The sequence below is a fragment of the Vicia villosa genome, linkage group LG4 (genome assembly GCF_029867415.1).
Source record: "Vicia villosa cultivar HV-30 ecotype Madison, WI linkage group LG4, Vvil1.0, whole genome shotgun sequence".
Taxonomy (NCBI): Eukaryota; Viridiplantae; Streptophyta; class Magnoliopsida; order Fabales; family Fabaceae; genus Vicia; species Vicia villosa.
The window spans coordinates 135,728,878-135,741,409 of NC_081183.1; positions in this window are offsets into that span (position 1 = coordinate 135,728,878).

Here is a 12,532-nt window from a genome sequence, read left to right on the forward strand (position 1 = left end):
TCCAAAAAAAAGAAAAAAGCAAAAAAGAAAAGAAAAGATATTCTATACAAAAAAAGGAGAGAAGCTTTGATTCCAAAAAAGAAAAATGAAAGTGTGTGAAAAGACTTTAGGATCTCTCATAAATGAAACATGCATTCATACTATCATGCATTTCATGGTTCTATCAGAAGCTTGTGGGGGCCTTTTCTACTCAGACTTTGACATCAACAAGACAATTGGCTTCTTACCGCTATGTGCTCAAAAGTTAACATTGGAACAACTCTGTGGGCTTTTTTACTGAGATAAGAACAAAAATGGGAGCTAACATGAATTAGTGTGTGGAGGTTATTCAAGCCTTTTCTCTCTGACAAGAAGAGTTGAGACAAGTTCTTCAAAGGCCAAAGGCAATGTTAATCTCACCTCAAAAGAAGGTCCTATGAATCAGAATGTCTGAAATAATATTGAGATTCCTATTCTTGGTAAGGAGCATTCATATCATTGAAGTCTTCAAGTTTCCGATTATTGAAGTTGACAAAAGGTTCCACCTTTTTGAAAGAAGATTGAAAACCATAAAAGTCGTGACTCTACTGATTCATATGTTGTTGGTTTGTGCCTAATGCCTGATATCAAGAAATGCAAGGATCATCCACTCTCACTCCTAATGATGGATATTGAAGCTAAATTGATAATCATCTCCTGTACATGTGTGGAAGTTGCTTGGGGCTCCCGATCGAGGGATAAGCAAGACGTACTCTTATCTTGAGCATTGTACTATTTGCATTGCTCGAATCCCTTAAAGCATTACAAATTCCTGGGTGACTTCGTCAGAATCTTCTTCCGTGTGGTAATCAAGAGTGTTCTACACAACGCTTCTCATTCACAAGGTCCTGCTTCATATCTCAGTTGCCTCCTCTCGGAATTTCCTTCTCAGTGGCCTTCGCTTGTTAACAGAGAGAAAAATAATGTGAGAAACAAATTGATGTGATTCTATTGCCTTGTGCCCAGTTGCTTCCTCGTTTGTCAGAATTTCAATTGGTTAAGATTCGAGTATTGGGTCTTCTTCACCACAAGTAGATCTCCTCAATTTGATGACCATGCAAGGTACTTCCATTTAGGATGGCAATTACTAATCTAGCAACTATGCTTGGGGCTCCCGATTGAGGGATAAGCAAGACGTACTCTTATCTTGAGCATTGCATCACTCGCATTGCTCGAATCCCTAAAAGCAAGACAAAAGTTTACAACTCATGGGTGACTTGTTGAGGTTTTCTTTTGAAGTAATCTAAAGAGTTTGGAAGGAACTGCAGAAAGTATTTGAGAGCAATAAGTCCATACGGAGTCAAGTCTCCTCAACAATGGCGGCCATTTAGTTTCTTTATTGCATTCTCATTTGTAACATTTCATTGTTTGTTTAAGCACTGATCGCATGTAAAAACTTGTTAATTTCTGAATGAAAATCATAATACATTGTTTATGTTTGTCTTGAAGTAATCCATTCGTTATCACTCATAAAATGTTTTTGGCATTACGATACCAACTTTACTAATCACTTGCGTAGGCAAAAAGCTGAGGGAGAATGATGAAAAATAAAAATGCAAAATCTCCAATTGTGTACTTTTGAATAAAACCCTACTGAGGATGTACAGGCATTATTTCAAATTCCCAAACACCGGAGATATAAGGGAGATAGACCCTCGTCAACCCCTTTGAGCCTTGAAGTAGGAGTTTCTTTTCTAATCATAAAAAAACCTTTATTTTAACCTTGGGACAGGGTAGTGTTCATTTAACTTGATCGAGTGTTCAAAACTCACCAAAAGGTGCACATAAGGATACAACAATGGTTATCCTTCAAAAGGTTGAGGAATTTCAAAACCGCAATGATTATCCTTATTCCATCAAGAGGTCAAAAGAGGACGATGCCACAATGGTTATCCCTCATCAATCAGAGAATGAGGCAGTCACAATATTTCAAACAAATCGAGAGCAACGCGATATCACACGACTTGTTCAAAAAAAGGAGAATAAAAAAAAAAGAGTCCGCTAAGTCAATAACATGAAAATAAGTGACTTAGGCAAAAGTTAGGGCATCCCGCTGGACTCCAAAATAAAATTCAAGAGAATTTGTCCAGGCAAAAGTTAGGGAAAGCAGAAGCGAAAAACAAGGATTACAAAAAAAAATCCTTATCAAAGGAACAAAGTCGTGTGATAATCAATCAGAAGAACTAGAAAGTGAGTGACTGCCATGTCCAAAAAACCTCATTGATTCCTCAATCATTCCAAATTCCTTGTGAGGAATGAACACTCATGTCGAATTAATTGAACCTAGGAATGGAGAACATCACGAAGGGGGTGGGTACCAAATAATTTTGAGCCTAAAAATCCTTTGTTTTCTAAAAACCATGAACCTGGCCAAGTTACAACCCTTAAAAGTCCTAATTGAAGTAGGGTTTATTTCAAAAATGCACTCCTATGAGATAGCGTTTAACTGACTCCCAATGAAGCGAGACTCATATCCATGTCGGTATCGTATGCTTGCTTTATCTTCCACATGCAAAAATCGAGGTTGTGTCAACTAGTGATCCAGTTACAAGACGTCGCAACCTCTTTTCATAAAAAGTTTTTAAACTTCAAGACTAACATAGGCTTTGCATTAGAATTATCATTATTAGAATTAACATTCTTTTGCATACAAAATATGTGCTTAACATCAAGGAAATTACCATGATGAGAATCAATGAGTAACTTGATCATGTCAAAGTACAAGAAACTTGAGAACTCCGAGGAGTAAAAGCTAATCATCTCAAATGTTGACCATCAAGGGGCAAGTTGTCCAAAGAACTCCGTCGGGCATGAACAGTTAATGCTTTCCTTGATTACCTTGAGGGAAAGAGTTTGAAGACTCCGTTGAGCGTGGTAAAGTTGTTTCCATATTTGTTTGACTTCAAAACAATGGAAGCTTGAGGATTCTAGTAAGATGTACCTAATCAGGGGCAGTTGAGTCGAGGTTTGACCTCTCAAATTCAACACATCTGGGGCAATCATGTCGATAAATCTCTTCAAGCTTTGATCAATCTGGGACAATCATGTCGAGGAATATCTCTTGAGTCCGACCAATCTGGGGCAGTTACGTCGAGATTCGACAAATCTCTCCAAGGATTCTTTAGTGCAAATTCCTTCATGGGTCGTGAAGCTTGGGGCAAAATCTTTTGAAGCTATTTTATTCTCTCCCCAATCATAGGAGTTTATTTCTCCTGGAAACTTGGTCTCTCCCCAAGCACGGAGTTTATTTCTCCCGAGAGTTTGTTCCATTCCTCAAGCATAGGAGTTTATTTCTCCTAGGAGCTGTTCTACTTCCTTAACCAAGGCTCCTTACCTGGGCCTCTCATCCCCGACGTGGTGAACCGATGGAATCTCCTCAAGCTGAAAATCCTCCAAGCAGTGGCACATGGTGAGAAGTCAGAATTCTTTCTTCAAGTCAAAGAAGGAGCATCTTACAAACACAAAGTCCAATATCTATTGGCGCCTCCACATGGTCCTTAACACTAAGGGGATTCTCCCTGGTGTTTACCTCACTAATGCCTTTATTTGTCACTCTGCATATAGCGTTCACTGCATATATATAACATTGCATCCTCAAAAGCGTAGCATATCCATCAAAATGGAGCATTACGCCATCAAAAAATCCAAACATGCATACAAAGCATAAGCCAGATAATACAAATCAGCACTCAATCAAGACGACGACACATCCTCACACAAAAGGTTGTCCTTACAAATTCCGATTGATATCTGCTACCACATTTCAAATCTCTTCCAACCTCGGTGCCGATGCGAGGTATTTTCAATCTCTGATGAGTGTCTGACACAATGTCTTCTTTTGTCCCTCGATGTCGAGTCGATGTTGAGTCTTAGATCGCCACGAGGTCTTATTCCTTTCCAAAGTGTGGAAAATCGCACGAGATTTTCTTCCGATGTTGAGTCATAGATCGCCACGAGATCTTATTCCTTTCCAAAGTGTGGAAAATCGCACGAGATTTTCTTTCGATGTTGAGTCATAAGATCGCCACGAGATCTTATTCCCTTTTCTTCTGTTGACGAGTTGATCGCCACGAGATCTTCTTTCGATGTTGAGTCATAAGATCGCCACGAGATCTTATTCCCTTTTCTTCTGTTGACGAGTTGATCGCCACGAGATCTTCTTTCGATGTTGAGTCATAAGATCGCCACGAGATCTTATTCCCTTTTCTTCTGTTGACGAGTTGATCGCCACGAGATCTTCTTTCGATGTTGAGTCATAAGATCGCCACGAGATCTTATTCCCTTTCTTCTGTTGACGAGTTGATCGCCACGAGATCTTCTTTCGATGTTGAGTCATAGATCGCCACGAGATCTTGTTCCTTTTAGTCCTGACGTTGAGTCGTAAATCGCACGAGGTCTTTTTCTTTCGATCATTGTTTCATACAACCATTCTCTTTGAAAACCCCGTGTCGGCACCGCTACCACGTTATAAGCTATCTCCATTCAAACCCATTACCCACTGTAAATTCTTCCACCAGAAAAACAAAAAGAGAATTCTCTTTCCCCAGCAGATATCAAAATAAAAATAAGGATAACACTTACACCAACTTTTCTTCAGGACAAATTTCAGGTCTTGATATTTAATCTTCTTCTACCTTGAATGTTCGAAAGGCTAACGCCAATCTCACCTTCAGGTTTAAGACGATTAAATAGGGGCAGTTGTCATACCCCAAATTTGTCCTACCCTTCAATTTCTAACTGGCTTTAGCTTCGCATTTCATCTGCATACCTATTAGGGCATCAACATGACATCATGCATCATTAATCAATAAACTTGGCACGGGATCAAGGATCTTGAAGGGTTAGGGTTTCACTGGTACTTTGAAACTTCTTATCTTCAAAGTGTTTATATCAATCAAGTGGGAGATGAGGTTTCCAAAGTCTTTTTCAGTTAAAGTTATAAAACTGGGGTTTATTTCCCTATGATTGAGTTTGGTCTCATAATCATCATGGGCTACTTCTCAACACTTGAGCTATTAATGACTTAATCACATATTTCACGCTTAGTCCTCTTTTGCTACCCATGGAACAAGGCTTTTGAATCAATATCTCAACATGTGGCGATGATTATGGCGTTAAGTTTTGTGTGGTGCTTGCTTGGGATATAAGTCATCTTGGTTCAACTATTGTTTGCTTGAATTTCTTAATAAAGAGTGTAGAAGAAATATTACAAAAATGAAGGATGACTTTTGTTGACCAATTCACTTCGGCTTCCTCATTTGAATTTGACCATTACTACATCAATATTCAGGAATTCATTCAAACAGATATAAGAAAAGTTACATGTTATTGAATTGAAATTCAAAAGAAAAGAAGGAAACTACCATTCAATTGGTTTGAATCGCTTGAATTACAAAAGAAAGTTGTCATGCAAAAGGAGACATTCCATTACAAATTCCAATTATCATTACAACATTCAAAGTTCATCCACAATTACACAAAAAATCAATTCAAAATCATTACACCGAGACATTGATGCCAAAGACTACAAAGAAAAAGGAAATTAAATTTATACTACAAGGGCCAAGCTCCATCAAGCTCCATTCACGATCAACTACTTCCCATAAACCCCTTCAAACTATTCAATCAGTTTTTGATCCTCAAGATACCATATGTCTCCTTTACTTCAAATGCCACATACCACCTTCATGCTATGCCAAATTGCCTCTACTAGAATAAACTACCTGCACATCACACTAAATAAAACCAATTCAGCCTTGCCATTAAATTAGAAACAGAGCTCATAACAAAAAAGAGATGGCAGCATCACATTCAAAGAAAACAAAATTCAGCCACAGTCACTCTCATTCACCTCCATCTTCTGTTCCACCACTTTTCCACAAATCATCACAATCATTCTCTTCACTTCACCACCTCAATTCACTCCACACCGCTTCACCACTCTGCTCCCATTCTGTTTGCTTCAACCACCTTCTTCAACCTCTCTCCACTCTTCAATTCAGCTTCTTCAAACTCTTCACCCACCAATCTTCAATCGAGCTCCCTCTATAACCATAAACTTCTCTACCAAAAATCTTCAATCTTCCATCTTCATCACCTTCAGCTTCGCTCATCTTCTCCATAGCCTTCAAACTGAATCTTCCTCACCTCACACCATTCATCTTCTTTATAACCCTCAATCACCATAGCCAAACCTTCAAACAACTTCATCAACTCTCTTCAATCATCAGCAATCTTCAACAACGATCATCGAATCTTCAAGATTCAATATTCAACTCTCTCCCTCAACCTCGCAGCAATAATAACAGAGCAATCACAACATAGAAAAAATTCAACGTAAACAGAAGAAGAAGGAAATAGAAGAAGGTGAAGAACGACGGGTGAAATCAAGATTACCTGAAGAAGCTCTTCTTTCATTGAGCTTATTTCGCATCTAAAGCTGCAGAATCAAATCTCTCTCCCCTCTTCTCTTCGACATCAAACTTCCGCAACTTCGACACCAGTCACCATCGTCAAAGCTTCAATACACATCTTCAATTAGAGAACACCGAATCATTCATCAAGAATCTGTTCAACCTTCAACCTACAGAAGGATAAGAAACGAGAGAATCGAGAGAAGAATCCACGAACACCGATTTTCCCTCATCTTCGCTATCTCTGGGCTTCACACTTCAATCATCTTCATCTGACTCGCCAACCACTCCAATCACCATCGCACTCCACCTTCCTCGCAAACCGTTATCAATCATCGTCTTCATCACCTGCTACCGTCACTTTTGCTGGATTCTCAACAACGACATCAAGAGCAGAGAAGTGAGCTGAGCGAAAACACCGTTTCTCCGATTGCGATTGAAGATCTTGCTCGGAGGTGAGGGAGCTTTCCGATCACCGCCGCGCCGTTCATTCGCGAGTGAGAGGAAGAAGAGCGTAGAAGCTCGAAGGTCACATTTTTACCCTAAATCCCTCTTTTCTATTTCATTATTTTTTGTTAATATCAACATTAATAATAATCAATTGGTTTTAATTATGGATTAATTGTTAAAATTAACATTGATTAGAGAAAATCTGAGATAAAGCAAATTGGATATAAACTGGATCTGTAACAAAAATTCTGGGTCCGAATTCCTGTTCACACCCCAATAATAGGCCCAACGCGCCATTGCAATAGATTTCAGTTCAAATCCCTTTTGCTAATTCACCCCCTGTTGCTGGTAGTAAAAAAATGAAAAAAGTAGTTCTTCCTTCTTTTTTTTTTCCTTTGCTTATTAATTGTTTTCTCATGGAATAAAAAATCAATAAAAATATGTTTTAGACAGTTTTATGTGTGTACATAATTGTGGCATTTTTTATAGATTTTTAGAAATTAGTTTGTTATTTTTAATAAATCATTTACTTTGGTATGTTCATGTTTCTTTCGGTTTTGATAGATTTCACAAAGTGATTTCGTTTAATACCTTAGGATCAGAATTTAATTCCCATTTTTTGTATGGTTACTGTAGACTAATCCATGATGTTGTGTACAAAAAATGAACTCCTAATTCTTTGTTTTGATTGGTATTTGGTTAGCTTTGTTTAACTCGATTAACATGCGTTTCCATTAGACAATCGTGACGTTTGTGCTCTCAAATTGAAATGCATTCATGCAATAATGTTGGTTCCTTTTTGTACATATAATTAGGGATGTTTAGAGGTCCTAAAACCTGGAATTGAAAATTTTAAAATCATGTCTTCCCATTTTACCCGATTTTTCTTTCTCACATGTGAATAACTTGTTTTTGGTTGACGATTGCACCGTAACTTGTACAAATGACCCGTAATTTTGTATGGAACCTCTTGGCATGACTTTGTGGTTGTTTAGGCATCTAGTATGGGCTATTTTCTACTGACTTGTACCATTTTATTACATGTTCCTAACTTCATTCACGATTTGAAACCGTTTAGCTAGTACGGACCTAGTGTTGTCTAGTTTTGGTTAGAGTTTTGTATTGTTTCATGCTAATTGACTAATATAGATTAACATAGGGTATTGGAACTAAATGAATGAGTTTGCTACTGACTTCAAGCTTAGACCATGTGTTCACTTGCTTTTCGCATCGATTAAATGATGTTTGTTCGCTAATTGATAAGTAACGATTCATGCGATACTTTGATAACTTTTTGTGGATACTTTTGTGTGATACCGTGATGCTTTTGCATTTGATTTGGGACACTCAATCCCTTGTTTTGCTACTGACTTGAGGCTTCCCTCTCTTGTTTCCATGCTTAGCCTCTCATTTCTTGCTTTGATGTTGCTTATTCCTTACTATTGCTTGCCATGTTCCCTTAGACTCTTCCTTCTTTGTTAAGAGGAATTGAGATAGGATAGGTATCCTCGACCTTAGGGTCATTTGTAGATTAGAATAACATAGATTAGAATGTTAGATCTAGCTCCCTATTGCATTCTTTTTCTTTTCAACTTTTAAAAACATTAATAAAAGGAAGATGCGAATCACATTAAGCAAGTGATAGAGAAATGAGTGGGATTCATTCCCTAATCTATTTCTCCATCACTTAGTGGCATAGAAACGAGTGGGATTCATTCCCTAATCTGTTTCTCGGTCACTACTTAATGGGAGAGAAACGAGTGGGATCCATTCCCTAATCTGTTTCTCAAACATTAATTGATGGGAGAGAAACGAGTGAGATTCATTCTCTAATCTGCTTCTCAAACATTACATAATGGGATGGAAGTGAGTAGGATTCATTCCTTAATCTGCTTCTCGATCATTATACATTTTATGTGATTCAGATCGCAAATTAAACTCCCCTTAAAAAACACACAATCAAAAACACTTTAAAACATCTAACAATGGTTCAGATTAAAGCAAAGTAGAGAAAGTGGTGAGTGGCCCGGTATTGGGAACCGTTCACCACTCATCTATCTTAAAAGAAACAAACCAATCATTTCCTTTTCTTTTGCCTAAGGGCACCGTTATCTCCGCTCCATTGCATCCTAGGCGATCCCTTATGCAAGAGCGCGAGCGTTAACTCCGCCCAATTAAAAAACACAAAAACAAACAGAAAATCTTTAGCCGAGCTACGGTAACTCTGATTCCTGAAAAGGATACGTAGGCAGCGGGGTAGGGCCCGTGCGAGTACAATTCTTTCTTTTCCCTACATTTTGCATTCATTTCGCATTTAGACATAGACATAGTATACACCCTTTAGATAGAAACAAACATAGGTGGATACCATCGAGTACGATGGGCGTGAGGGGTGCTAATACCTTCCCCTCGCGTAACCGACTCCCGTACCTTGATTCTCTGGTCGCAAGACCCTGTTCCTTGCTTTTTTAGGTTTTCTGATATTCCTTTCCCTTATGGGATAAATATATTGGTGGCGACTCTGTTCATTTTTCGCGAGCGTGCGACAGCTGGCGACTCTGCTGGGGATGTTGCTAGACCTGTTGCTGGTCCATCCTTAGTGAGTCGATCCTAGCCTGCGTTTGTTTGTTTATTTACTGGGTGTTTATTTGTTTTTATGTCTATACCTTGTATATATGTTTGCATGTTTACTTTTCTGCTTGCATATCATGTTTATTTCTGTTTGCACATCATGCATATGGATTATATTCTGTGTTCCTTGGGGTCTTCTGTTCTGTTTTGCAGGTTGGGTGGGATGTTTTATGAGGTAAAAGGCCCAATACCCAGGCCAGAGTGACACATAGGATACCTAGGATAGAGTGGATAATCATGACGCCAACAGAATGTCAGGTTCTGTTGATTGCGATCACGAGACCCACGACCAGTCGAGGTTCAAATGAGATACCGTTGTTGGCATGTATTTGCGACAATGATGGTGTTTCAGGAGAACTGATAACGCTGGAAGCCATTGACCTACCTTGACCTAGATTCACCTGTGAGTGGGGTGGGATATACATGACAGGTACCGTTGGTGACTATTCTGTTCTGTTGGTGACTATTGGTTTCCCTGGTATTCAAAAAGGTGTCGGACCTTTGATCCTGTGACATTTGACATGTATCAGTTATTCAGAGGATTGTACAGTGGTTACTAAGATTATATGGACCGTTGATCCCATGCTGTTGCATTGCATAACATCATTGTTTTATCCACTCCATTTATGAAAGATCCTAAAGTCTATTTCCAAAAAAAAAAGGAAAAAAAAAAGGAAAAAGAAAAGAAAAGATACTCCATATAAAACAAAGCCTTGATTCCAAAAAAAAGAAAAAAGCAAAAAAGAAAAGAAAAGATATTCTATACAAAAAAAGGAGAGAAGCTTTGATTCCAAAAAAGAAAAATGAAAGTGTGTGAAAAGACTTTAGGATCTCTCATAAATGAAACATGCATTCATACTATCATGCATTTCATGGTTCTATCAGAAGCTTGTGGGGGCCTTTTCTACTCAGACTTTGACATCAACAAGACAATTGGCTTCTTACCGCTATGTGCTCAAAAGTTAACATTGGAACAACTCTGTGGGCTTTTTTACTGAGATAAGAACAAAAATGGGAGCTAACATGAATTAGTGTGTGGAGGTTATTCAAGCCTTTTCTCTCTGACAAGAAGAGTTGAGACAAGTTCTTCAAAGGCCAAAGGCAATGTTAATCTCACCTCAAAAGAAGGTCCTATGAATCAGAATGTCTGAAATAATATTGAGATTCCTATTCTTGGTAAGGAGCATTCATATCATTGAAGTCTTCAAGTTTCCGATTATTGAAGTTGACAAAAGGTTCCACCTTTTTGAAAGAAGATTGAAAACCATAAAAGTCGTGACTCTACTGATTCATATGTTGTTGGTTTGTGCCTAATGCCTGATATCAAGAAATGCAAGGATCATCCACTCTCACTCCTAATGATGGATATTGAAGCTAAATTGATAATCATCTCCTGTACATGTGTGGAAGTTGCTTGGGGCTCCCGATCGAGGGATAAGCAAGACGTACTCTTATCTTGAGCATTGTACTATTTGCATTGCTCGAATCCCTTAAAGCATTACAAATTCCTGGGTGACTTCGTCAGAATCTTCTTCCGTGTGGTAATCAAGAGTGTTCTACACAACGCTTCTCATTCACAAGGTCCTGCTTCATATCTCAGTTGCCTCCTCTCGGAATTTCCTTCTCAGTGGCCTTCGCTTGTTAACAGAGAGAAAAATAATGTGAGAAACAAATTGATGTGATTCTATTGCCTTGTGCCCAGTTGCTTCCTCGTTTGTCAGAATTTCAATTGGTTAAGATTCGAGTATTGGGTCTTCTTCACCACAAGTAGATCTCCTCAATTTGATGACCATGCAAGGTACTTCCATTTAGGATGGCAATTACTAATCTAGCAACTATGCTTGGGGCTCCCGATTGAGGGATAAGCAAGACGTACTCTTATCTTGAGCATTGCATCACTCGCATTGCTCGAATCCCTAAAAGCAAGGCAAAAGTTTACAACTCATGGGTGACTTGTTGAGGTTTTCTTTTGAAGTAATCTGAAGAGTTTGGAAGGAACTGCAGAAAGTATTTGAGAGCAATAAGTCCATACGGAGTCAAGTCTCCTCAACAATGGCGGCCATTTAGTTTCTTTATTGCATTCTCATTTGTAACATTTCATTGTTTGTTTAAGCACTGATCGCATGTAAAAACTTGTTAATTTCTGAATGAAAATCATAATACATTGTTTATGTTTGTCTTGAAGTAATCCATTCGTTATCACTCATAAAATGTTTTTGGCATTACGATACCAACTTTACTAATCACTTGCGTAGGCAAAAAGCTGAGGGAGAATGATGAAAAATAAAAATGCAAAATCTCCAATTGTGTACTTTTGAATAAAACCCTACTGAGGATGTACAGGCATTATTTCAAATTCCCAAACACCGGAGATATAAGGGAGATAGACCCTCGTCAACCCCTTTGAGCCTTGAAGTAGGAGTTTCTTTTCTAATCATAAAAAAACCTTTATTTTAACCTTGGGACAGGGTAGTGTTCATTTAACTTGATCGAGTGTTCAAAACTCACCAAAAGGTGCACATAAGGATACAACAATGGTTATCCTTCAAAAGGTTGAGGAATTTCAAAACCGCAATGATTATCCTTATTCCATCAAGAGGTCAAAAGAGGACGATGCCACAATGGTTATCCCTCATCAATCAGAGAATGAGGCAGTCACAATATTTCAAACAAATCGAGAGCAACGCGATATCACACGACTTGTTCAAAAAAAGGAGAATAAAAAAAAAAGAGTCCGCTAAGTCAATAACATGAAAATAAGTGACTTAGGCAAAAGTTAGGGCATCCCGCTGGACTCCAAAATAAAATTCAAGAGAATTTGTCCAGGCAAAAGTTAGGGAAAGCAGAAGCGAAAAACAAGGATTACAAAAAAAAATCCTTATCAAAGGAACAAAGTCGTGTGATAATCAATCAGAAGAACTAGAAAGTGAGTGACTGCCATGTCCAAAAAACCTCATTGATTCCTCAATCATTCCAAATTCCTTGTGAGGAATGAACACTCATGTCGAATTAATTGAACC